The sequence below is a fragment of the Semicossyphus pulcher genome, unplaced genomic scaffold (genome assembly GCF_022749685.1).
Source record: "Semicossyphus pulcher isolate SPU_LCO1_2020_fin unplaced genomic scaffold, fSemPul1.0.p SCAF_4, whole genome shotgun sequence".
Classification (NCBI taxonomy): domain Eukaryota; kingdom Metazoa; phylum Chordata; class Actinopteri; order Labriformes; family Labridae; genus Semicossyphus; species Semicossyphus pulcher.
This window is the reverse complement of record NW_027211715.1, coordinates 14,868,492-14,895,587: the sequence shown is the minus strand read 5'-3', so window position 1 is coordinate 14,895,587 and position 27,096 is coordinate 14,868,492. Positions and strand designations below refer to the sequence as shown.

The window sequence follows — 27,096 nt, the reverse complement described above, 5'->3', positions numbered from 1 at the left end:
TGACTAAACTGGAGTAAGCTAGCTAAGTTCATTGTCAACTGCCAACCATGTTAGCATATTTTTGGTGTGAGGGCGGGAGAAGGGATGTGTGGAAAGTAGCGTCAACGGCTCAAAAGTAAAATAAAGGAAATCGAGATGTTTAAAAATATGAATAAACTTTTTGAGATTAAACTTTGTACCAGAAATATAAAAGCACATTTTGAGATTTACCTTGTTATTGAATCATATAGCTGATTTTATTTCTATTATAGAGGTAATAAAGGGGAACAAAGTTAAAAATTATTAAATAATGTTTCTTTTTATTATTTATTTGTTATTTAAATAATACTGAATTATTTATTCTACATTTACAGGCTACATTACTGTGTAGCATAGTATTTACATATTTATGAATTGTAAATTATTTTATCTTTTGTCGCTCGTGGACATTTTCATACAGTATGCGTATGTCCCTGCAGAGTAGCGTTTGTAAACCCACCACCTGAAAGCTTAAGTGAGCTGAATTTTTAAGTAGATATCTCGTTTCCGTATCCCCCACAGGCCGTGAATGCAGCACGAAGCAGCCGAAGAGTACGAGAGAGCGAGCGAGCGAGCGAGAGAGAGAGCGGCAACAGTGCAGATGAGGCCCAATGAACAGCAGCCAGGTCCTCTTTTAAACACACACACTCACACACACACACACGCACCGAAGCGCGCTACGCTCCACATCCCACACACACAAATGCCAGCACACTCATACACATGCAATCGAACAACGCGAGCACCGTCAGTCCGAGCTGCCTTCCGCCGCCGGTGGCAGCCCTCTCCGCCTCTCCGAGACACAACGCTGGGAGCCCGCTGGGAGAGGAGCTCCTGCTGCCTTCACAGCACACAGGAGAGGAGAGAGGAGACCCAGGGAGCTCACTGAGGAGGCGGTAGATAATTTAGCAGCAGCTCTTGGAGGAGGAGAAGAAGAAGAGAGGAGGTAAGGTGAGTGAATGCAGTCCAGTCCAGTTGCTGTTGCTTTTGCTGTTGGACGAGGAAGAAGAGGAGGAGGAAGCTCTGTGTGTGGAGAGGCTGGAGGAGCAACATTATCCTGCACAGTCCCAGCCGGAGCAGACGGCCAGCAGTGATCAGAGCACCTCCAGGCTTACAGATGTGGAAGGAGCGCAGTGCAAGTTCTAGTCCTGGGTGAGCCAACTTCACACACATCTTTACCTACACACACACTCATCTGTTGGTCCTCTTAATCTGCTGTGAGACACTTTCACACCTCGAGAGATCTGAGCTAAGGGATCATGCACATGTGGTTTATCTCGTGTTGCCTTCACTTGCTGCCCCTGCATGTGTGTTCCCTTTCATCCAGTTTGCTCTGTGTGTCAGGGTCCTCTTTAACAGATGACCTGCGGAGCGTGAGATTCACCCTGTGATCACCCCGACACTTCTTCATCCCCTCTTTTCTCTCCCTGTGATGGTGCAGTCCCGCCTGATCGATTTGCTCTCTAACTCACATGGACATCGAGTCTCATTTTATCACAGCGGCTGAGCTTTCCTATTGTCATCCTTGAGATTGTGTATCCATGCAAGCACGGCCACTCTGTCTCGCCCTCTCTCTGTGTTACCACTTCTCAATTAGGTTTTAATGATCTAAACGTGGGGCAGAGAGGGGAAGGCAGCCTTTGATCGATCCCTGCAGTCATCTCAGTGAGAGAGGCTCGGTGCTTGTCGTCGGCTTGACACATCTAAGCCCCTGCCTGTGTTTGCTGAGCCCTCTCCCAGCTCTGCTCCTGCCTTCATACGGGCTCTGTTCGGTGCTTAGCGCAGACTACAGTTTGGCTTTAATCTTTCTCCTTGTCTGTCAGGATTTTGCTGTTACAGTGCACCAGTAATTGCATACATGTTTCTTACTGCAAATATAGCTGAGATTTTGCAGCTTTCTTTCAGTTTCTGAGACAAACGTAACGAGGAGATGTGCTATAAAGATCTCTGCACATTTGTTGAGGGAAACAAGCGTTATGGGTTTTACTTTTATCTGTTTTGGGGAGCATTTTTGGCTTGTATTGGAAAGTTTTAGAAAAATGACTGGAGATGAGGGAAATGGATGCAATGAAGGTCCTTTACGGGACTCGAATTCTCCGTTAGGCTACCACGGTACCTCTCAGGCTCTATTTCTACACTGATTTTCATCCTCTGAGTTACAGGTAGTACTTTTAGCAATTTAATTTTTAGCTCCTTAACTGAATGGTCAGTTTAAAGCCAATCACACCAATGCAGCGATCTAAATACCCGGTGAATTGTGCTTCCTTTATTTTTGCATTGCCGGTACATCAGTCAAACTCTACCTTTTTTTTTTGTGCCATTTTTTGAACAAGGTTCACCAGCTTTGTCGACCATCAAATGTAACATCTCAAGCTTTTATTCTCTAAAATGTTACGGTAGTGTGGTAGAATGGGTACACAAAACGTGCGCACAAGAAAGTGGGAGTATGAACCCTGAGGGGGCTGTATAGATCTAATTTTTTTGGCGGCATTTGACCTTGACTGGGTCTACTTTGTCGTTTGATTTCGGCAACTTTTGTGTATTTTAAGTGTTCTTGAATTCGGCCTCGGTCCTATCATGCTATTATGGGGAGCTAATGCCATTATGGTACAAAAAATTCAATTTGGCTTTGTGCATTTGGAGGACTTCTCTGCTTCTCCAATGGGCCCTGGAAAACCTCCACCAGACTACGTAAAACGCGTCATCTGGTGGAGGCCAGGGAGCTTGCTAAACTACACTTCCTCAATCTAGGACGCCCGCCTCCGATGTCATGTCTCGCTCAAAACCGTCAGGTTTGAAATGTAGACTGCAGACCTGAAGATTTTTTAGACGATTTGGATTCTGCACCGCTCTGAGCCATTGCCTGCAGCGAAACAGTAGTATTTCACTCCAGCGTCTCTCGCTGGGCCGTTCCTTTCAGGGGGAGGGGCGCAATGCATGCTGGGTGTTGTAGGAATGTAGAATGGGCGAAACCACGAGCTGTTTGTACAACTTTCTCCACAGCAATTTCAAATATTATTGCTTCTGTGGATTAAAGACAACACCAGCTTTCACATTCAGTATTGTTTATCATGTCATTACGGTGTCATGATGCTGCCTGCTTGTTGAAAGCCACAGTTGCTTTAACTGTCTCAAAATCAAGAGGGAAAAAACAAGCACTGAAGTGCAGGCAATTATACAAAAGCACTTAATGGTGCCCGAGGTGCCACTTAGCCTCCCTATTTGTCAGATTTATGTGTCAGTAATGAAAAGTCTGCTGACAGGTCTGTGTGGCCCTCTGAGTGCTTTGTTGAATCTTGTCCATTACGACACCTACACTTACCTTCCCTTTCTGATCCTTCCTGTCGCACATAAAGCCGTCACCCAAGCTTAATAGTGACATTACCTGCCCTGTACTCTGCCAATGGCCAGCCTCATTGTTTTCAACTCTGGAGTATTTATGAGGGCAGTAAAGCAGAGATGCATCTGTTGTCAGCAAGATGAGGGCATCACTGCTCTTATGGCGAGGAGCAGAGCGGAGCGGAGAACCAGCTTTTAAGTGCTGGAGGAAAAGGAGAGAGTGGATGTCAGATACCTGCAGGCACGCTGATACGTCAGCTGTCTCTGTTAGGATGTCCAGCTGGAGCGATGTTGGGCCGGCGTGTGCTGGCCGCCCTCCCACTCACTGACTGCTGTAATGCCATTATAGGCATTCAGATGGGGCTGTAACCTGGATGCTGAGCTTAGAGAGCATCTGGGCCTTACAAGTCATCTATTTACAAACATGGCTGCTTCATTTGACATTTGTGACTAGGCTGGATGACCTGATTACCTAAGAGCCTTTTTTATCAGATGACATGACAGGCTGGTCAGATGAACGAAAGCAATGATGCCACTTGTTATGATTGTTTGATTTTATATTGAAGTATTACTTAATGCAGCTGAACTGTAAGAGTCAACCAATTATCCCTGGATGAGGATGCTATATTCCATCGCCAGTGACAGTTATTGACCATCATACCATCTCAATGTAGAAGCACTCTCCCCTCTCGCGGGTGCCTGCGACCTCTCTGCCCCCCAGTATTTTTGGTCATGCTGTTTATTCAGTTCAGCACCACACTAAACTCTCGTCGCAGCCTTGATGACCTGTGAGTCACGCTTTAATGCATTCGTCATCTGTGTTGTGAAAACATCAGGTTTCCACACGGTCAGTGAAATCCGGTTATAAAATCCCTGCGTGTCAGATGGCAGCAGAGCACGGTGTAACGTAACGTAATGTAATTACAGTCTGGTTCAAAAGCGGTTTAACCAACTTCACTGACAGTCATCAGTGGAGCAGAGACAGAGGACTTAGGGCCTGTGTCCACTAATGGAATTTTTGTGCCGGCAGCGCCTATTTTCTTTTATTATTCTTTTATTATTTCCAGCGTCCAAATCACTGAAACGCCCTCTGCCTAACCTTTTTTTTTAAATCAAAATCAAGAAGGAGCGAGACTTCTGATGTCAATCCTTTCCATTGTTTTTTACATTACATTTCTTATTGAAGGGCACTACCAAGGGAAGCGGAAGTGCTGTGATACAACTTTCATAAACTAGCAACAGAAAGCGGCGGTGAAATTGAGGTCATGGGTGCTGCCAGCGCAAAGAAAAGGCATTATTGGACAAAGGCCCGTATTATCCACCATTTATCCAATACTTTCAGCTAGCAACTATTTATCCATTATTTGAACTATAAACCATTTATAAATTGCTTGAACAATTTCAATCATTTATTCATTGCTTTTAGCTAAGAAGTATTTATCCATTGCCTTTACCTAACCATTCAAACCATTTATCTGTTTTTCTAAGAGGCCCTTTGAAACATTTATCCATTACGTTTAGCTTACTATCAAACATTTATCCATTACGTTTGGCCAAATATTACCTTTTTAACCATCGCTTTTAGCTAACCATTATCTATTATTTTAGGAGGCCTAACGAGCATTTATCCATTTATTTTAGCAGCTCTTGCATTATGTAGTGTTCAGGTGTAAAGCTGACTCAATATATATATATATATATATTTTTTTTTTAAGATAATTTTTTTGGCCTTTGGCTTTATTTATAGGACAGCTGAAGATAGACAGGAAATGTTGGGAATAGAGAGTGGGGGATGACAGGCACCAAATGATCGGCAGACCAGGAGTCGAAGCTGCGATCATTGCGACGAGGACTACAGCCTCTGTACATGGGGCGCCCGCTCTACCAACTGAGCTAAACAGCGCCCCAAAATGTGGATATTTTAAGTTAAATTAGCTGAGCTACCTATAATTTCACCACCTTGAGCATCATATGAAAGCATATTGCATTCACATGAGAAAAAAACCTGCTCTGTTTTTCCGAATTAACAAGATAATTATCTCGGAATTATGAGAAAAGTTTTCATTAAAAAAACCCCCAAAATTGTTTTTCTGAATTAACAATAAACCTCAAAATCCTGCGCTTGGGTCTCATTACACGGAAGATCGGTTTTATGAAAGCAAGCATGTCCCGCCTGTTGAGTTTAATCCTGTTTTATTTCAGTTTGGGGCTGAGACAGTGGGAGATACTCGTGTCTTTACGTAATATAGATGGTATTGTTGTTCATCAGGCTGATTGGCAGCACCTTAGTGTGAGCACGTGAGAGCCTCTCGCAGGGTTTTGAAGCAGAAATGCAAAACGCTTCCGTAGCATCCCATTTGAATTGGCCTCAATCTGTAAAACACATCTAGTATAGTGAATAACACGCAGGTATATTTTCCTCGGCCTAAGCATGTCCTCACACAAAAGGCTTTTAGTTTTCCAAACCATGCTATCGACATGTATCTGAAATACACTGAAGCTCTCTACAAATAGATATGGCAGAGAAGCTATGAGTGCTACTTGGTGTGCTATTGTGCACCTATATGTGCCCATGTGTGCTATGTTAGATACTCTAATGGGGCCATTAGTAACTGCAGAGCTTTTGTTAAACCTACAGGATTAAAGCCAGAGCAATACATCAACGCAGTATTACAGCAGAGTAATAAACGTGCTCTGATGTTGAGGAGTCAATTCATCTTCACTCAATGTGTTTTTGTTTTATGAAGATGATGCAATTCAGCTCATGGCCCACTCTGAAATGTAATTGTCTTTAAATTAAAACTATATTAGCCTTTATGCATTTCTAGTTGCAGAAGCTATTTATAACTCGTATGGCTCAATAGAGCTACAACAGCATCGAGAACAAGCACCGGGATGGCTGTCTTACTCTTCTCTAATCTGTTTTTTTGAAAGCTCTTCCCGCATTTCTCTCCCTCTCCTTCTTTCGCAGAAGTCATCACTAATCAAATGTGGCCTGTTTTAACAGACAAAGGTCCTGTTTGACTTTACTGGATCAGGCTCAGGAGGATGAGAGCTTCACAAAGCTGAGATACGGAGAGGAAGCTGAGGGGTGAGAGAAACAGTTTTCGCTCTTTGGCTGCTGCATATTTTATGTGTTCGGAGGTCTCCGGATGAAAGAATGTGTGATGAGATGGCCGTAGGATTACATAAGTACTGAAAGCGAAGCCAGGGAATCTCATGAGTGTAGGTAGGCAGCGCTTACACACCTACAGTAAGAGGAGTTCAGAAACTACACCTTTTTATTCGTAGATTAGATTTTTTTTTGTTATTTTTAACAATGTGAGGCAACAGAGACCTCTTTACATTAGCAAAGCAAGGACATGTGTCTTTAAGTGGAACAGAGAGCAAAGCGTCTCGACCCTGAGTTGTGTTATGGGATGAAGAGGAGGTATTTGAGGAGTTTATATACTTGTCGCTCGCTCCGCCTCATTTCATTTTATGTATTTCTATTGCTGCTGGCAGCTTGAAGCGCTGAGACTGGCCAGCCATAAAACAATATTCTCCACCACGGATCGACCGCCATGACTGAGATTGCTTCAGAAAATAGAGTTTAAGGCTCCTGCCTCCGCTCTCTTCAGGAATGTATCATCCTTACTATCACAGGCCATGATTTTCACAGGAGTACAAAGATTACATTAGTGCTGACAGGTGTAGATGGTGATTGATTTTGACTGAAGTAGGCTACAGCTTCTCATGAATAAATCTGCTTCAATCAACAACAACAACATGGCAAGACAGTGAAATACCCAACATCTCCCTCTGAGGGGTACGAGTCAGATTCATCACTATTGTTGCATGTTACACGGTTATTGTTGCACCCACATTTAGAGCCCCACAGACATGAGGTTTTGGAGGCCGATGAAGCAGATTTACAATTTAAAATGTACAGATTATACAATATGGCAGACGGTATTTTAAATTTTGGTGCGGAAATAAAAATAAACCTTTTTATATGTAGATTGTGCAACAACATTACTATGCAAACATGCTCAGAAAGCTGCTTTCCTCTACGACAATTTTCAGCGACTTTAAGACAGTCCCACCCTGAAACTTTCCAGAGTTGCCCTGTCACACATGTCCCTCACAGTAGGATGAACGGGGGAGCTGGGGGTCTCATGAGGCAGGACATGACGCTAAAAGTACGCTACGATCCCCGCAACTAGCAAACAATTTCGCCGCCTGCCCTCACAGCCAGAAGCTCCTGAATCTCTTCATCTCTCCAATTTGACATCCTTGCCGTCTTGTAAATCATCATCCTCTTATGCGTCGCTCTTCTGGTTTTGCACCGGTTGCATGATATAAACGTCCCACTAGCTTGCGGTGAATGTTCCTGACTAATACCTGCTGCGTTCACCATAGACTGTATAAATAATGGACGTAGCCACTGTGACGTCACCCATTGGTTTCCCGACTGTGTAAATGCCCAAATATGGCAAAGAAAAAATACCCAAAAGGCTCCACCTACACAAACAGGTGGAGGTAGGTTCAGTGACTGTGTCTGTTGACGTCTAGCAGACAGCCAGCAGGATCCCCCTGTCACTCAAGTGAGCCGGCCCCAATGATTTAAAGCTTAATATAATTAAAACAGGTGTGTTATCAAAGAAATTCACCCCCGTACAGTTATCTTGAACAATAAAATTTGCTATTTATAACAAAACTGTTTTTTGTATCAGGCTGTAAACATGTTTATTTCTGCTGTAAAAATTGGCATTTTCCCATCTGGACTAATGTTATTTCTTGTTTTCTGGAGCCAGCCTCAAGTGGCCACTCGAGGAACTGCAGTTTTTTTTTTGCACTTCTGCATTGGCTTCATTTTTCACCGGAGGTTGCCGCTTGGTTCACACATCAGCTAGTTGACTTCTTGCTGACATTTTACCAGGAGGCTGGCAGGAAAAAGTCTCACACATTCAGCCCACCCGGACAATCATCGGTCTAAATCATCGCATTAATTGTTCTGTAAATATCAGCAAATATCTAAAAAATATTAAGTTCATATCGATATATCTTTAATGGTCCTGATATCATTGGCTTACCGATATCAGGCTTCACTCACATTGTCTCCTGTAAAAGACAGAAGGCAGGAACTGAAGTCACTCTGGGACAAGTGGACATGAATTAGAAGTAACTTTAGTAATTAATAGCTTCAGTTATAAACTGAGGTTAGCGTGCTGCTCTTGGTATGCAATTCATCCAACTAATACTCGGTGTTTGCTTTGATTGCTAAACAGATTTGTCAATCGAAATTAAATAAACTTGTGAGTCATTATCTATGCTGATTTATAGAGAAATCTTTACTTAGAAAAACAATGATTGACACAGCTGATTAAGCCTGATGTAAACCTCCTCTCAACACCAAAACACTGCGTTCTAAAAAGTCATCCTCATGACTCACCAGCCTGAGCAAACCTACAATATGAACTCATTCCTGTCATGGCGTCACTGTGCACTCTGCTTTGTCCCTGAATGTCCTTTTCCGCCGATGTTACAGACAGTATGTATACGGTGGCGTTGCAGAGATCATCTAATGAGCTGCGAGCTAGAGGAGGCAGATAAACGGAGTAAAGGGCATTTTTACTGCAGTATATCTGTATCAGCTTATGTGATCTCTGTAACACCCAGCACTGTCTTCATTAACACACAACAGTCCTCAGTCAAAGTGTTGCAGCTGCATCAGCAAATCCATTTAATATGATTCTTTTTGATGAATATAACCTTCCTTCTCTTCTGCACTTTAGATAGATAGCGCACACTCTGAGCACTGAAGGGCATGTTGTGTTCATCTACACGATGAAATCATGAGACGTACTTGTCTCCTTCTCCAAATAGTGTTTGAAATGTTTTGCTTCTTCAAATGAAAAATACCCAGATCTACAGAGATGGAATTTAACTTTTAATCCCTGATTTTTTTTAAAAATTCTTGGTGTAAACCAGGTGATGGATTCCAGAGATGTCATTACTTTATTCTTGAAAGGATATCTGTCTGCTATTGAGCTCATTCGCAGCAGCTGAGCCGGGCAGACACGGCTGAGTGTATCTGTGAAGACCCAGCTGTGTCCTGCGGGTCGACTCAAGTTACACACATCTTTCATAGCCTCTCTCTGCGGGCCCCGCACACGAGATAGCTCTTTAATCAGCTCTCTTCAATTATGTCATTATGAATGAAATTAGATTAACACATGGCATGCAGTGTGTATTTCCCTGTAAGACTGGATCAGGACTGAGCTGCAGCACACACACTCACTATTTTGTGTCTCCTCTGCCCTGAAGTGCACATGCTTTTGTGGCATTAGGACTGAAACAGAGTGCATGCATCTACACACACATCTTGCTTAATTGATTTGTAAATACTTATCTTTTCTTTGCATAAATCTCCTCTGTGTCTTGGATCCACCGATGGCTGCAGCTCTAATGAGAACTTCACATGTTGCCTTGACATGTTTACTCCGTGCAAGCCTATGAAGCGCTGTCTAAATTAATCATCCTGGTATGTTCGGGTGCAGTCGGCCGTTTGTGGGGAGATGATGATGCATTTAGATCAAGATTAATGTGACTAGTTGTGCAAAAATAAATGCTCCTCCTGCACAAGAGATCTACGTCTGTTTTGTTTACGGAGCCCTCTCAGGTATTCTCCGCTTCCCGCTCTCATCCTCATTAAAAAATTGGTCCCTGAACCTCGCAAACCTATTTTAAATATCCCAGTGAGCCGTCGGTATAAATGAAGATTAAAGATTCATGCCTCTTTGCATCTTCGTATCAGTCGTTAACCGCTAATGCGCCTCTCTCTCTCTCTCTGCTCGGTGGATCACACCGTCAGAGCTAAAGCCGACTTCTTCTCAGGCGCTCAACATAAAAATAATCAGTTGATCAAATCAATGTTCCTGAAGTGGAGATCAGTAGAAGTGAGGGATGAGAGTGAAGTGCTCCATGAAGCTGTTTGTCTTTGCTTTATTTACCTTCATTTTTTTTAGGTAGCCCTTTGAAAGCTCTCATGTGTGCATGGACGCTTGTTTGCTTCCTGGAAGAGGAGAGGCATGAAACACAGAGCGAGAGCTGGCATACAAACACCTTGGATGTTTCATTCATTGAGTTATCTTCACTATTAAAAATGTTGTTAAAAAAATCTCTTTATCTGGGAGAGAGCTGGGTAAGATCAATACCAGCAACATTCCTGTTTGAGATTTTAAGCGACAGCCAGCAGCCAGTTAGCTTAGCTTAGCACAATGACTGGAAACAGGAGGAAACAGCTAGCTTGGCCCTGTCCAAAAGGAGTTAAAAACCACCAAACAGCACCTCTAAAATCACTAATTAATCCACAATGTCTTCTTTGTTTAATTTGTATAAAAAGCAAAAAGTGCAAAAACAACAATTTGCAGTTTTGCAGTGTTTTATTTGAGGGACTATTTCTTCAGCCTGCTGTTGCGCACAAGCAAATTCTTTGTTGTAACAAATTCTCCCTTCTCCGCAGCACCAGCCGACAGCTACATAACTAGCTAACTGCTCCCTCTGCTAAAGCTCTGCGAGAGATAATTTATCATTCATCATCGTTATTTGAGATTTTCATCACCTCAGGATTTCGATCTCATTCCTCAATACGTCTTCATAAAGTCGAGGTTGCGCCGGGGTCAGAAACGTTCTGTTGTACTTCCTGTGTTCATTAGTGTTTAAGAGCTTGTAGCTGGAAGCTGTTACGACCATCTGCCTGCTGACAAAAAATGTAGCACATTGCTTCATTATTGAGCTCTTAATCTGTTCTGGGTGGGTTTTTTCAAGTGACCTTTTAGTTTGACGGGGAACAGAAGTTTTTCAGCCTGGATATGAGGCTTTGAAGAATATTGAAGTTGGCAGCTTCGAATTAAAGATGATGTTGTTAGTGATCCGAATACAGAGCGTGACTTATTTTGATACCAGTACAGTTTGAATAGATGCTGCAATTATAGCTAATGAAGATTTTTTTATGGAATGTGGTTGGTTTTAAATTGTAGGACTAAAATATTGAACATTTTTCGAGTGTTTCTCTTCATGCAGCCTCAGAGAAGAGCATATTTTTCAAAGCGAACGCCTCCTCCCAGCCTGTTGTTCAAGACGGATGTCACAGCCTGGAAGAACAATCTCCCCCTGCTTTGTTTCTGCATCATTTGAACTAATAAATCTGCAGCTGTATGTGTCCATGCGTAACTGTGACAGATGGATGTGATGAGATTGTGCTTAACAGACTGTGGATACTCTTCCTCTCCTCTTCCTCTCTCTCTCTATTTGGGAACAGACGGATTCTTCTTGCCTGTCAGAAGTGTTTGATCAGAAGTTGTCTGCTGAGAATCTTTGCTTTGAACTGACTCACTACTGTGGCGAGTTACTGTTCTGTTGTTTGGGGCAGCATAGAGGCTGTTCTCTTGTAGAATAGTGTGAAGACTCTGTGTACTCGCTCCATTTTTATGGATAGGGGCTGGCTGCATGCTGCTTAATAATGTGTAATAATGCGTATCTGTGTGTCCATGAATATCTGTCTGTATCTAACATAAACAATTATGAATCTGTTTAAAGACATATTTTCTGATCATAGACTGTATATATAAAAGGGTTGCAGCCACCATGACGTAACCCATCGGTTTGTGGACTACTGTGGTGAAGCCTCAATTTGACATCAAGGCCGTCGCTATCTTGGTTTTTCAGAAGTGACCCTATCTAGACAAGACAGTGGAAGCTCTGTGCTACCCGTCAATCTTGATTGGCAGCTAGCAACTTGTCAACAGAAAGGTACGCCACACCCCAAAGCATACCCTTTGTCTATTTTATTTAGAAAGGGGGTATTATGCTGTTTCACATTTTAAGACATACATATATATATAATGTTACAATAGGGCTTTTACACTGCCAGTTCAAGGTGGGGTTATTAGGACGAAGTCATTCCTCCTCTGACCTGGCTTTGGAGGTAGTAACAGAGGCGAAACAGCGTCTGTGTAAATAGCGTAGCCGGCAGGGCGGAACAGCGCCGTGTGTGATTATCTGAAGCTCGCGCTGTTTGTTTACACCTCGCGCATGTTTTGCTTTCGTAATGCCGAAATGCTATGTAAAAACACACATTGGGGCGGATTTACGCTGCCGTTGCTTGGTCCAATGTAAAATGGCAAAGACTGCATTATGGCAGAGCTTTGTTGCAGCGCTGAGGTGGAACCGCAGTGTAAAAAGGGCTAATGTTGGATGTCCAGACTAAACGTGGATGGCTTCAAATCTGTAGGTAAAAGTGTGTTAGCGTAATCCCCAGGCTTCTCAGCTCAGTCTGCAGGCTGCTGTGAACGCCAGGTTTCACACTGTTTTTTCTACACGCTGCACTTTGTGACCACGAGCGAGAGCTGGCCAATTAGAAGAAAGTGGGCTTGCAGGGGCGGGGTTTCTTAAAGGGACAGAGTCGTTTCAGGCAGAGGCTGTATGAGGGCACAGAGCACCAGTGTGAGAAAAATTATCTTGAGTTATCTCAAGTAAAGTTTTTTTTTAACTGTAAATTATACTAAGCTACTCCACAGGTATCACAGAGTGAAATATGTAGCTTGAACTAAGCGTAATACCCCCCCCCTTTAAAAATGGGAACATAATTAACATAATAAACATCATGCTGTATTCAAGAGTGATTGAGTGATCGATTCACTCATGAGGAAAATGTTTACTGAGGTAGTAAATCAAGTGAGAAGTAGGGTCTTTCTCACTTGTTTTTGCTACTACCGCCCCCTGCTGGCCATTAATCAGAATGCAGGTTGAACGCACTCCAACATTTTCACACCCAGAGGCTTCGTCCACTTCTTATACACACTCTATGTTCCTGATCTGAGCTGATGCCACACTCTGAGGTGAAGAGGACAACCCGCTTGTGGACATCAGGGGGACGTCATGAATATATCACAGGAGCCAGCAGCGATGCGGCGAGAGACTGTCGCAGAAGTCTGACGCCCCTCTCGTCTTCACACGCCAAGAGATGAATTATTCATCATTTGTATTTTTTCTTAGAAAAACATCATTGATCACAGAATCAGGGATCGGCATGCCTTCATGACAGCAGCTGTCAGAACCGGCCTCATCTCTTTCAAAGACAGCCGCGCCTGTGCTCCTCCTCCTCTGTCCCATATCGTGAACACACATAGCTGTCTTTACGAGCAGTTCTTTTTTTTTTTACTCCCACTGCCTCTTGCTTTTGTCTCATGTTGAAACGTCTCATCAGAACCTCTTCCAATGGATCTCTCGGCAGCCTCGGTTTGGGGGAAGGCGGCTTCTGCATGTCAGAGTAAACAGATTCCTGAGAGCCTTTGAATTATTTCTACGTCAAGATGAAGCTGCGGTTGTGTCTGTTTGCACGGACGAGGTTTTTTTTTTTTTTGGTGTGGTGCAGTGTGAATGTTTCTAACTCCATCCTGCATGCTGTTTCATCCCAGTACATCCAGTGCTGAGTTCCTGTGTGATGTCAGAACGGATCTATGTTTAATGTGCAGGCAGAGCCCAATTACTCGGTGCCCATAGCTGTACCTAGAGACTTTAAAGAGGCCCCCTCGCACGCCAGAAAACAGGCCATGATTTCGTAATCCCCTCCAGACTCGGTTGGTGCGATGGCATGGCACAGTGATCCCCTTTTAGGACACTGATTGCTCGTCTCTTACTCTGGCATTGTGGGTAAATTCCCCCCTGAAGAGTTATTTAAGGCTCCTGTTTTATATCACTTTGAAAATTTGAGCTGACTCTGTGAGGAGCGGAGGGAGCATGATGCCACTTCATCCTTCTCTTCCTCCTGGAGGCCTTCAGGGAGAGCAGCTGAGTCACCATCTCCTCCCGCTCTTCATCCTCCTGCTCCTCCTTCCTCCACCTTCCTTCTGTTTTCTCTCTCTAAGCCTTCGTCGCAGGAGCTGACAACCTGGTGTCACCTGCCAGGGTTCACTTTTAACTCCCAGCAGAGCCTGAGCTGACAGTGCATATGTGGATTTTAGCAGAATTTATCTGTGCATACTTGTCAGCCTGCATGCCGTCCTATTAGTCAGAGTTGTAGCATCGGACAGCCGTTGATGGAATCTCTCTCCAGTTGAGATTTACGCCAGAGAGATAAGAGAGCGCGGCTGTCAAACAGCCATCTGAGGACACACACACACACACACACGCACAGTTACAGTCTATGTTCCTCAGAAGTGCCTCACTTTTGTCAAAAACATTTTCTAAGGCTCTCTTCCTTCCGTGGCTCTGTCAAAAGGAATAATCCCTCATCACCTTGCCTGAGCCAGCTCACATCTCTGCTTTCTGTTTTCATCCGTCATCTTGTAAAAAAAAAAAAAATCTCTCTTTTATGTCAATTTCTAATCTAATCTTTGCACGGTCACCTCTTTTCTTACGTCTAATAGAGGTCTGAAGGCGCTTCCCTTCTCTTTTCTTTTCCTTATTTCCACACGGTCAGCAGCTTCCTTTATGCTCTTCTTCTTCTTCTGCCGTCTTCCCTTTGCCTCTCATCTTTAAACGCTTGACTTCTTGCTTCTGTTTCACAAGGAGCTCATTGTTGCATTAGCAAATCTCTCAGAAGACATGGCACAGATACAGGATCTACTATTCTCTTCAACTTGCAGCTATAAACAGGCTTCTCTTTACAGACACACATTATTTAACCGGCACAAAAGGGGGGAAATGAACACATTTGGGTTTAACAAATGAATAATAATGCCTGTAGATTCTGTGCAGCCTTTTCCGTGAGTGCAGGAAACAGAACGTGATATTGATGTTTGAAAATAAATCAACAATTAGCAGCGAAGATGTGCCGTGAGACTCCTTCTGTGCCTGCGTGCCGTGAGAGCAGATTCAGTGCCAGTGTTGTTGCTTGAGATCTTATAATTGCCTCAGAAATCTTCCTGTAATTAACACTCTCGGATAATTACGCCAGAATCCCAGACCTCGCTATTCCCACATTATTAGGCTCGGGGCTGCAGGAAGGAAAACATGCACACGCACATACAGAGAATATGTCCAGATCGGACGATTTACTGCTCTTTTCATCTGTCAGTTCTGTGCAACATAAAGAGAATTCACTTCAGTAATTCGGTTGGTTTTTGTTGCGTACGAATGGGGTCACATTTTAGCCAAGGCTGTTTCAAAATTCAGAGTCTTGACCGCAGTGGAGGAGAGACGGGGAGTGGACGGGGCAGTGTGGCAGCTCCCAGTTGCACAGGATTAGAGGGTGGGACAGTGAAGTAGGCCATACAAACAGGCTGAGCTGAAACATGGACAGCGGACCATAACAAAGACAGAAATGGATGGGCCAGGACATTTCATCAGCATGTCATTACGCTGTAATCCCAGGCCAGCTGATGTACCGGCTGCATGTGGCTGCTCAGGGACACTTGTGGATATTACTGTTTCACCTTGATGCAGTATTACAAGACTCTAATCAGACGTGCCCTATTTTTATCAGACATTGTATTTTGGGGAGAGATTACATTGTGTAATATTCAAAAATGAAGAGTCCAATTCAATGTTTTGTTCGTCTTACGGAGCACAGATTGAGCAGAGGCCTGTGACGAATCTAGACAAATTAAAAAATGCTGGCACCGTGTATCTTATGGTAGTGTAGATTTAGTTGTAAGCTGTGTTGCCAGTTGTTTACAGTGGGATCTTTGTTCGAGCTATTTACAGAGCCAGATCAGTCTCAAAAAGAATAAATGCACACAGAAGGATTCACAAATATATTTTATAAATTATATGTAAATGACTATGAAAAAATATTTTTCAGTGCACACAAAAATATTTGTCTTCCTATATGAATGTAAAAAAAAATTAAAAAAAATAAGATCCACAAATGTATTTCTGACGCACACACAAATATTTCTTGTTTTAAATATGTGTAATGAAAATATATGTATTTAAAAGTATTACATTTTTGGACATTGTGACATTTATATACAAAGCGTTTAACCTGCATTTACAAAGAGTTTTTGGTTTGTGAGGTTGCCCTGTAAGCTCATTTGGGCTGGGCATCTATTAATTAAGCAATATCACATGAGAGGGAGTGATGTACTGAATATCATCACGGCTGTGATTGGGTCGCAGATAATCACAGTCGTGATGATATATTCAGTACAACCTCACAACCTCGAGTGTGATATTGCTTTTACACAACAGTTATACAAATGGCAAATAGTAAACGGTAACAATCAACTACAGATTATTTTTTTGTTCCACCAACTCAAATAGTTCCACAACTGAACTGAAACTGGACTTTTGTTGCCAAGCAACCCAAACATTCTCCTGCACTCTGTGTCGACAGGTTACCACAGATCAGCTGTTTTTATCATGTACATTTATCTGTTTGTTTTATTTTATCATCAACCAGTGAAATAAGAGTCTGCTGTGTGATTCAGAGGTACCAGTTTGATCAATGTAAACATACACGGTCGGCTGTAGTTTTAATTAACAGTATTCAGAACACCAGGCTGAGGCGGAGTGATACACAGAGTGAAAAGTTCCAGTGATGTTGTTCTCTATATCACCACTCATGAAATGCCTCTTGTCCAATCAGATTACTTGGTTGGAACTAACTGTTGTATAATGCAGGATACTACATTGATATCAGAGTGCAGACCCCCATCTGACTATATTTTTGGTGTTGGACATAATTCAGTCTAAATTTCAATGTATTTTAGCACTATATAGTTGTTCTTATTTTCCATTATAACGATATGATGGTCAATTTGAGAATGTGTCAACTATCAGGTAAGTCATTTGAAAACCTGCAGGGAAGTCTAGTCTCGGTTTTAGCCATGCCAGCATGAGCCAGAGTCTAGTCTCTAGTCTCTCTAGTCTTCATAAATCAGTGATCACAAAAAAATAAAAAATCATCTGTTTGAAGTTACAATCAGGCGTGAGGTCTCCTGTAGGTTTAATCTTGGAGTTAAGGCAAAAATTAGGATAATACAAAACTTTGTCGGTTACGGCTTTGCTAGCTTATCCGATGAGCTGACAGCAGAACGCGCATCAGGCACACAGGCATGTGATTGGTTGAAAATAAGGGAGACATCGGATTGGTTATCGATTATTCCCTGTTGACAAAAACGCATTTGTGAATTGAGCCGCGGCAGGGGAGTCTCAAAGTACCCACACACAAACGCTTCGTAAATGCAGGTATTTTTTTTCCATTATTATATAGAAGGACAAATATTGTTGTGCGCATTGAAAAATATTTTTTTAAGAGAGTTATGACATTTATATATAAAGCGTAAAATATATTTGTGAATCCTTCTGTGTGCATTTATTCTCTCTGAGACTGATCTGGCTCCATAGCTATTTGCCATTCAGATATTCAAATAATCTTCTGTATGCACTATAATATACAATCTAACTACAGAATTCACATAAGTTAGATGGCAAATGAAGCGGAGACGGTGACACATATTAAACAGCAGATGTAAGCTCGGAGCAGCTGAGCGACGGATGCCAATGACCCCTTTCAGACCTTCTCGGATGCAGAAGAATTTTAATGAGAGTAACTACATGAAACGACATGAGAGGAAAAAGATTCTTTGCGTTTCAGTGGAAACGATCAGCCCGTGCAATCCACAGACAGGGAAGACAGATGAAAATGAGAACGGGGCTTCGGAGAGGTCAGACATGACAGCAGGCGTCATGTGAGAGTGGGAGTAAGGCAGCTTCAGATTTCAAATGTATCCTGAAAACCGGCATTAATGCCACATTTCATGTTATGCTTCTTGAGCCTCGAGACTGAGTGACACAACATTCAATAAGCTTATCTGCAAGGAGCTGGTGAGGCACGTGTTGCAGGGAGTGCTGCTGTATCATACATTTAGATCTTCACTTTTCTAACCAGAGCAACCCTCTCCCCCTTGACTGAATCTTTTACATCTTTTTTTTTGCATCTGTTCCAAGAACGCCTGAAAGAAAAGTACCGAACTAAAGGAAGAAGGAATAGAGCTGCATTTGGGGTCATTTTTGCAGAGATTTAGATGAGAATATTAAAACCACTCTCATTTCTGTTCAATAAATGTCAAGCTTACAGCAGCTGCTGGTTAGCTTAGCTTAGCATAAGGAATCTAAAAAGTAAAACCATGCATTTAACTCTTGGTTTAATGGAGGGGTTATGTGCCTGACTATTTCTTGGCTCGGCTACCCAGTAAATGCCTGATGGTGTTGAGCGTTTGAGGCCAGGTTAAACAACAATATGCTTTAACTCTGGAAACATGTTTCTGTTGTACCCTTAAAAAGCGGAAATAGAAGTGGGTTATGAATGAGGGAAACACAAACAGTTGCAATGCAAACTGTAATTACCAAATGTACGTATTTCAAAGCACCAACACATTCAGAAACGCACTCAGTTTCATGACCACATGTACCATTACAAGTGTATCTTTTTAAATAAAATATTACACAACATTAATTATGAATTGTATTTCTAACCCTCTAACTTGTTACCGCTGCTATATGAACTAAACAAGGGCAAAATACACAAGTTTACCTCACAGTACAAGTACACAAATTTAACTAGCCTGGCGCTAGCTTGCACATCGTCTGAATTAGCCACAAACTCTTTTGGCAGCAAATAAGTACAAAACATATCTTTCTTTCACATAAAATCACAGTAACACAAGGAGAACTATTGCTAACATGTGTCCGCAAATCTACAGAGCTTTATGTACGCCAATTACCTTAAATAGGGAATTACTAGTGAGATAAGAATGAGGGAAACACACACGCAGCTCTTGCCTCCACTCGTCTGTATAAACTGATGAAGCAGAGAGCGATCTCGCCTCCTGGAGTGGAACCCAGAGACATTACCAACAGATCACAGAACAATTAACCTACTCATTCAAGGATCTAACTAATTATCTGTGTCCCTTCCTCATTATCACTAACTGTGTAACAAATACGAGTGCACATTGACAACAAAGACTGAAACCAAATCTATTAAAGTTAATACTCAAACAACTTCCATAAAGGAGAATTCAATTAAATCAATTACTCTTGTCTGACACATGCAACCTGTCACATATCCAGTCGTTGTGGCTTTAGCCTATTATTCCCTGTATAGACATAAAAGTGGTATCAGTTCTCTCTATCACAACAAGACTGGGAATAAGCACATTTACTATATGTCAAGCTATAATCATCAACCACTGCTGGCATTGGTGCTGTTGTACTCAATGTCAGTTCAGTTCATCCTTCTTGGGCTCTTTTCACAGTTTCCTCCTCACCTTCAGTTCAGGCTGGTGTCAAAACTATGGGTGTCCAACGTGTTTCAGGACAAACCAACATCCCAGACAACCAAAGTCACCTCCACAGTGTACAGTATGTGTTGTCACTAGACAAGCTGTGCTTGTTTCAGCACAGACATTTCAGTAGACCTGTGTTTTGTGAGCAAGTGCTTTGAAGGTGAAAAGCCACCGCAGTAAGCTTTTAAATTAATTTTTTCAGGATATGTTTTGTTTTCTTTGTGAACTCGTTTTGACTTTCAGGGCGTCACATCTCATAATGTCTTTTTCAGATCAGTTAAGCTTGGTGAGTGTTGTTGGTGAGCTGTCCATCATCTTGTCTGTTATCATCAATCGTATTGAATGACTGTGGCGGTCATCCAAACTGTCAGTATCAACTTACTGACGGGAGTTCTGCCTCCTGTGTCCCATAAGTGGGGTACATTTTCAGCTTCAGTATGTTCATCTCGCAACTTTGCAGTTTGTCTGGGCATGACCAAGGTTTTAGTGGCAGACATTTTTCTCAGCAGTTGGTGGAGACCAAAAACAGAGCTAAAAGAGAGTGAATATTGGACTTAGACTAAACAAGACTCTAAATGAATGTTAATGTTGCTCCATGTCTGCTTGGTACATGATTTGCTAAATCAACTTTAAAGGTGATAATGCTGAATCTTTATGTGTTCACAGCTTGTTTTCATTGCCCCAAAGTGGCCAATTTACTGCCGGTTCAAGCTCTTCTATAATAATAAATAGTCTTTCATTGGTCTGGTGAAAGCACCGTAGCGGTTCTGGGCAGTTGGACTCTCTTGTGGTCATTCGAGTAAAAGCTTAAATGGCTCAAATTGGAGGCAAACCGGTGTGTCAGTCATGAAAGTCTTTGCTAGGGATGTGCGGAAGCTGCTTAATTCAACTTCTGACAGTGAAAGTAGCCCTGACAGTGACTCAGTCAGCTAATCTCTTTTGAACCCTGTGGATGGACAGCTGTAGGAACTAATATGATGTGAAATGCCCAGACTGCCAGCTATCTGCTCCATCTGTCTTCCAGCTTTAAACAAGTGCCGTTCTCACCTGGGATCTTCAGCGGTACAGAGGCTGATCTGCCCGATTCCATCAGCGCCTTTCAAAGACGTCTCTTCCTGGTTTATTACACGGACAGAACTTTCTCCACCTCGCTGCTGTCGGGTGATGAATTATGAATAGATGTGAATCCAGCTGCACCGCCGGCCAGGCCTGAGGATTACTTTCAATTTGCACACCGCTTCCCTGGCTCCCTCGCTGGCTCGCACCGCTAGTCAGACCTCTTTCTCAGGGGGCCGTATTAGATTGCCGCCTGAAACTCTAACCCCCGCCAATCATGTAAAAAGTTTGAGAAATGAACCTCTATGGATGCTCAATGCAACGTATATAGTTACACAATGAGCGCTCGTGTTGCTGCCCTTCTGTTTGGCTCCTACACCAGTGGCATTGCTTCTTACAGTAGATAACATTTCTCACTTTCCTTGGGAAGGAAGGGCATGTGTGACTCCAGATAACTGGTTGTAATTGGCCTGCTTGATGAGCAGGCAGCATGCAGTGAAAGGGAAGTAGAAAGGACAGGGATCCGTTTAATGAAGCCAATGAGAAGGACACGGATAGCCTGCAGGCTTCAAGAAGGATTAGAGCAGGCTCCAGCAGATTTAGGCTTACGATGCTTCCACCGGTCTATCAACCTTGAGGGGCGGAAAAAGGACAAGGAGAGTGTCGGGGTCAGGATGTAGAATGAGGGTTTACATCTTTTACACTGTGCGTGGTATCTCCTCCTCTGTTCTACCTCGATCTTTAGCTGCTCTCCATCCTGAGATGTTCATAAACAAAAGGAATTTTTCCTAAAGGTCAAGTCCCCAAGACTCTAACCTTTCCATATACAACTCACACATATTCCTCTGCAGGCTGAGGACTGTGTTTTCCTGTGCCGTTGTGTGCGAATATGCATGCTGTCTGTTTATGTGTCTCGATGCGTTCATGCGTTTTCGTGTGTAAATTAGGACACGTAAATCTGTGTGTTTGTGTTGATGTGAAGCGTGTGATGTGGGATGCCGGCCTAATATGTCCCGTCTCTGCCTCTCTGGATATGGCAGGAAGTGTGAGAGCGACGGAGAGTCGAGCCAATTGGCATGGAAAGAGCCCGAGTTGAAGAGATGGCTGGTGACACGGCAGACGGGCCAGCCAGGCGGGAAATAGATGCCAGCGGAGACACTGATCACACTCACCTCCACCTCTTGATGACTTTGTCTTTCGGGCCCTTGTCGCTGCAAAGCGCCTTTTAACACAGATTAACAGCTGTGCCTGTGCATCTTCCTGAGAAGTTAAAGGTCACAGTCATATACAGGACCCTTAAGTGGTTATAGGAATAAAAATAAGCTGCTAACAGAGTAGCTCATCATTCAAGCTTGTGGAAATGACTCTTATTAACCTTTGACTTTGGGTTGAATTTGTGCTCTGATAGTCATTCTCTAAGGGTGTTTTTATTCACAGCATCTGAAATAGCTCACCTTAAATTACCCAGTATTTGTATTTTCTGCCATAACCACTGAGGCCAGATGATGAATTGTCATTATTTGTACAAATTTACAACCGTCTGGCTCTACTGTGTCCGATCCAGTTGGCGAGGAGAGAAAACAACAGAAGTCTTCTGCATTAAATTGCCCCCAGATCTCTATTTCAGCAGCATAAGGGAAATAAAAGAGAGTGTTATACAGTTATAGCCTGAACAGGTGCCATGCATACTGAGGCTAATGGTGGCGGAGGAGTTGACAACCAGCAATTTACTCTAAAGTTATGATAGTCACAAAGTAATGGATGTTTTTGAGTCATTACATTTAGAATTTGATCAGGGTGCTTTCAAGGACACAAATCTGGCGGTTAAATGGCCCCTGATGCTTTCAAACTTTATTGTGTTGCTCTGTCAACTTATCAGAGATTGCCAGACACAATCAGAGCAGCAGCCTTATAACAAATTCTATTTTATTTCCCTTCTTTTAAAAACAGCCCCCAAAAGATTTGGACAAGGACAAATGAACATATTTATCCGTTCGTTGAGCACAAACAGTCCCTCCGTTCTTTCAGTTCCCCCAATTATGTCCTCTCTTTCCTGGTGGTCTGTCACTTCTCATCCCTGCTGAAGTGGTGTACGTAGCCTGAGAGGCTGCCTGGGGAGGGGGCTGCTAGTTGACTGACACACTCTGATCAGGGGGCTTAAGGAGAGGATGGCCATTTAATAGGATAGCTGCCAGTAGCAGCCTGTCCACATGGCGAGACAGACGGGTGTCTGACTGGCGTCCTTGTTCCACTGCTACACCCATATATTTGTTTCCATAAGCAAAGTGTTCCAGAAATCTCCATATTGCCGTTAATTAATTTAGTTTTGTGCCAGAATGACTTGGCTATCATTTGAAAGGAGTTTCACAAAAATGCTCATCATTTAAAATACATTAACATAATTGCTGTTTAGAAAAAGAAACTAACTAAATGAACAGTTTGATGATTTGGGATATACACTTATGTGCTTGCTTGCTTAGGGTGAGATGGGAATAGCGATGTTGATTAAATTTGTTGCCAGGAGATGCTTGTCAGTAGCATCATTTTTCATTGTCATTTCTGTCCTTGAAGTTGAACCACAATCAACATACAGTTTAACCAAACAGGGTTAATATTGGTGTGGCATTTCCAAGATGGAGAGAGCTTTGTGACGAACTAGGACTGCTGTACAAATAGAAGTTTCGAGTGTTTTCTACTAGCTAGCTTCTGGGGCCGGTTTCACGAAGATAGACTGTGGCTTAGATATAACAAACAGTCAGACTAGATTAATCCTTTTCACAAAGCAGTTTAGTTCTTGACTATTTTAAGCAGGAATATGGTACATTGAATTCTGGGTAAATTAAGACTTTTTTTTAAAACAAAAAAAATGGGAGAAAGAGTAACCGCATCTAACCGCTCAAGTCCGTTTAAATAATGTGTGTCTAGTGGAGAAATTCATCAGTTTTAGGGACATTTTAGTTGGAAAATTCAGCCAAGAAAACCTGATATCGAAAAAAAATTGCAGCAACAGTAAACAGTGTTAATCTGACCGTTGAAAGGACCATCAACGATGTTCAAAATCTGGTGCCACTGGTCAGCAGGAGTCACTGATTGTTACCATGGTAACATGGGTCTTAGAGCTGAGTTAGCCTGGGGGTAAGGTGTCTAATTATTTTGGCTTGAAATTAGTCAGTCTTTATTTTTCTGAAACGGTCTAATTTGCATTAGACTAATCTATGAGCAACATTAAGACTGGCCTAACACTATAGACCAGTCTAAAACACCTTGGTGAAACTGGCCTCTTGGCCAGCACTCTTTTGGCTAACGTCATGTTGACACCTTAGTGGCATAAAAAAAAGAGTATGTGAAACACTTTGTATTTTGTAGGTTAAACCTATATAAAAAATTAAAAAGTTCTATAAGATGAAATCAGATAGAAAACTCATTTGTGCTGACTTTTTTGAGCGTTAGCTGTAAGCTAGTTAGCAAAGGACGCATTTTTGGGTTTGTGCCTGTGTATTTGTGTTCAGCTCTCTGACTTTATTTAAACTTCACTTATTTTGGTCTATTTGACGCCTCCAGCTTCATATTAATTGACTAATCACTTGAGAGTAGAATTGAACTCTTAACTGTAAGTGTGCTGTGTGAAAGATACCATTTGTTTAAAGAGGATTCAGTTGGATGGATTTAATGCTGACCATTAGCTCCATTTCAAAAATCCTTTCAGGAATGTTTTCTCTCATATCAAAGGGGAAATGATTGTTGACTTAGTCAAAGCTTTTAAAGCTAAATGATCAAATATTTGAGGTGAACCGTTAATGAGTGTAATTGGATATTTTTGAATTATCATCAGTCTGTGCACATGGAGCGCTCGGGTCTCATGAGGCCTTGAAATAAATATGCAGGGGGTGAATAAGTCAGCCATCCATGTAATAGACCTAAATTGATGGAGCACAGTGATGAAATAGTGTTGCAGAATGTTAAAAATAATAATGTGTTAGCTTGTATGTTGCTAACATAACCCTGCTGAGGGGACTATAAGCCTCAGCTGACATCACAGAGTGAGTATTTGTGACCAGGGGAAGACATGTCACCCTGCATTACAGTGACATCCCGTGTCCTCTCAAAGACTGGCATCAAACTTAATGTTCTTTTGAGCCACAGATCCCTTTGCGTTAACTCGAAGTGACTGAGCTTGGATTGGTTCGGATTGTGTGAGAGTGTTTGTGTAAGAGTCCAATATTTGCTCCAACCTTCAGCTGTGAACACGCCTCAGTACAAATAGAGAAACAGACGGGTCAGGCCCCGTCAGGAGTAGAAGTGAGACAGTATATCATAACAAACCCACCATTTCTTTAAGGTTATTCTTAGTCTCTCATTTCCATGAAGAAACCTTTATAAAAAAAGAATAATATTATAATCTGTGGTGTGTTTTAAAGGTTTTATTCAGAATATAATATATTTGGACAAAAATCATCATAGCACTTCATCCAAGGTTTACTGCCTTTTTTCACTGGGGTGGCCCAGCTGGTGACATGAAGCAAGGGTCCACACAAACACACACAAATAGCATATATTAACCCTTTTATCTCCATTTATCATATCTACTTTGACTACTGACATTAAAGTATCTAAATTATGTATTTCTGTGCATATTTTTTAACTTAAAGTAAAACAACAGAGCAGCAACATCTACATATTCTAAGCTTATTTCTTTAAGGACTCAGAAAGAAGATGTATATCCAGCAATTTAAAGTGCTAACAAAACAAGCTAGCTGCCTGTTGCAACACAGCCCAAATAGTTGATTTTAACCTAAGTCCCGCCCCTGACAAGGCAATTAGCCAATCATACTTTAGGATTGCATTGTAAGATTCAACGTCCCGAAACATAGACAGTATAAGAGATGTACGACATGACAGCTCCCTAAAAGTGAAGCCAAAACATCTCTTTCGCCCCCTGCTGACTGGCCGCAGTATAGGTCATAAAGCCCGCCTCCTCCATGTTAACAGATGAGTCAAACTATAAAATCCAAATACATTTTTCTCAAATATGGTTTCTGTCATAATAGTTAGTCCTTGTCATGCTGATTTATGTCCAAGTGTTCATTTGTCTGACAAGTTTACTTTTAATTAGCTATTTGATGCTGTAAAAAGGATGATTGACAGCACAAATACGGCTCCTGCAGCCGATCTGTTCCGGATTAGCAGAGTAGAGGAGGATCGGCGAGAGGAGACGTAACTAAAACAATCACTACAGTCATTCAAGTTTCATATCTGTGAACGTCTGCTTCAGACCAACACAAAGAAGCTGTTCTATCTTTGTTGTTTTTTTCTGGTTAGTTAAGTGTGTGTGTTGGTTAGCGGAACTGGCTACAGCGGCTCCACCTGCCGATCTCTACTGTGTCTCTAATGACGTCACCAGCGCAAGATGGCAGCGCCTATCACAGGGGCTATTTTGGCATCAATTTTGTACAATGAGAGTAGATGGAGACGCGTCGTCTATCTTTACATAAAGTCATTGGTCCAAATGCAGAATCGTAAAAAATGCACTGAGTTAAGTGATAACATTTCCATTTAACACATCTAAAATATACATTTAATTCTGGTTTATTGTGGATTATTTCACTGAGGAAAACAGCACCATTTGTAATAAATTGGCCTCTGATGATGATTTAGTCACAAAACTGGAAAGGGGTTTTAACACCTGGTTCCCTTTATTCCAAGGGAACATGAAACCTGACATTTACTGGTGTAAGTTAATGTGATTGAGTCTTACTGAAGCTGATACAAAATGAAATTGTGCAACACTTTCTATCCAGTGTTGTTGGTGCTATAAACCAGAACCAATTACCCAGAGACAGCCTGTCTTATAATGTTTAATAGCAAAGTTTGATTCGAAGAAGGAACCAAAGAAATACGCCATAAATTCCTCTGGTGTGCTGAGTTATAATTTGATTTTGAGCACTGTTGTTACTAAAGAACAAATCCCCTGGTTCCCTCGGAAAGCCTTATGATCTGATCAAACCTACAAGCACCTTGCTGTGTAAAACTTTTAGAAAATGTTCTTAAGTCCTACTTAGGTGCTTGATGGTAAAATCATATGGTATTGCCCTTGTAAGTACAGTCACATGAATTAGAGTGATTAATTGCCTCACAGGTCTGAGTAGTCCCTATGAGAAACGGAGAGGCAGGCGGATATCAAACTTTATATAACATGAGTCTGAAGTTTTCAGACCTAATTTAGAACTAAAACATAACAAAGTTTGACTTTATGCATAAAAACTTTCAGCTCAAATTGAATACGAGCCATCAGTCATGTATGTCCGTGTTGTTTATCAGTGCTGTTGTTTGAGGTATAATGAGTATCATGTGTTAGCTCCTCCATGTCTCTGGTTATGAGGCTATTCAGCCCCCAGTAAGGTCA

The 27,096-nt window shown here is 42.1% G+C and overlaps 1 protein-coding gene across 1 annotated transcript in view; it reads left to right on the top strand.

Annotated features, from left to right (window-relative positions):
- The first annotated feature begins 785 nt into the window (after window positions 1-785).
- The window catches only part of lingo3a (leucine rich repeat and Ig domain containing 3a), a 40,841-nt gene continuing 14,530 nt past the window's right edge, over window positions 786-27,096 (top strand). The window contains exon 1 of the mRNA XM_069680554.1: window positions 786-1,170. The gene's annotated coding sequence lies outside the window, so the exon portion shown is untranslated. The remainder of the gene's footprint in view (window positions 1,171-27,096) is intronic.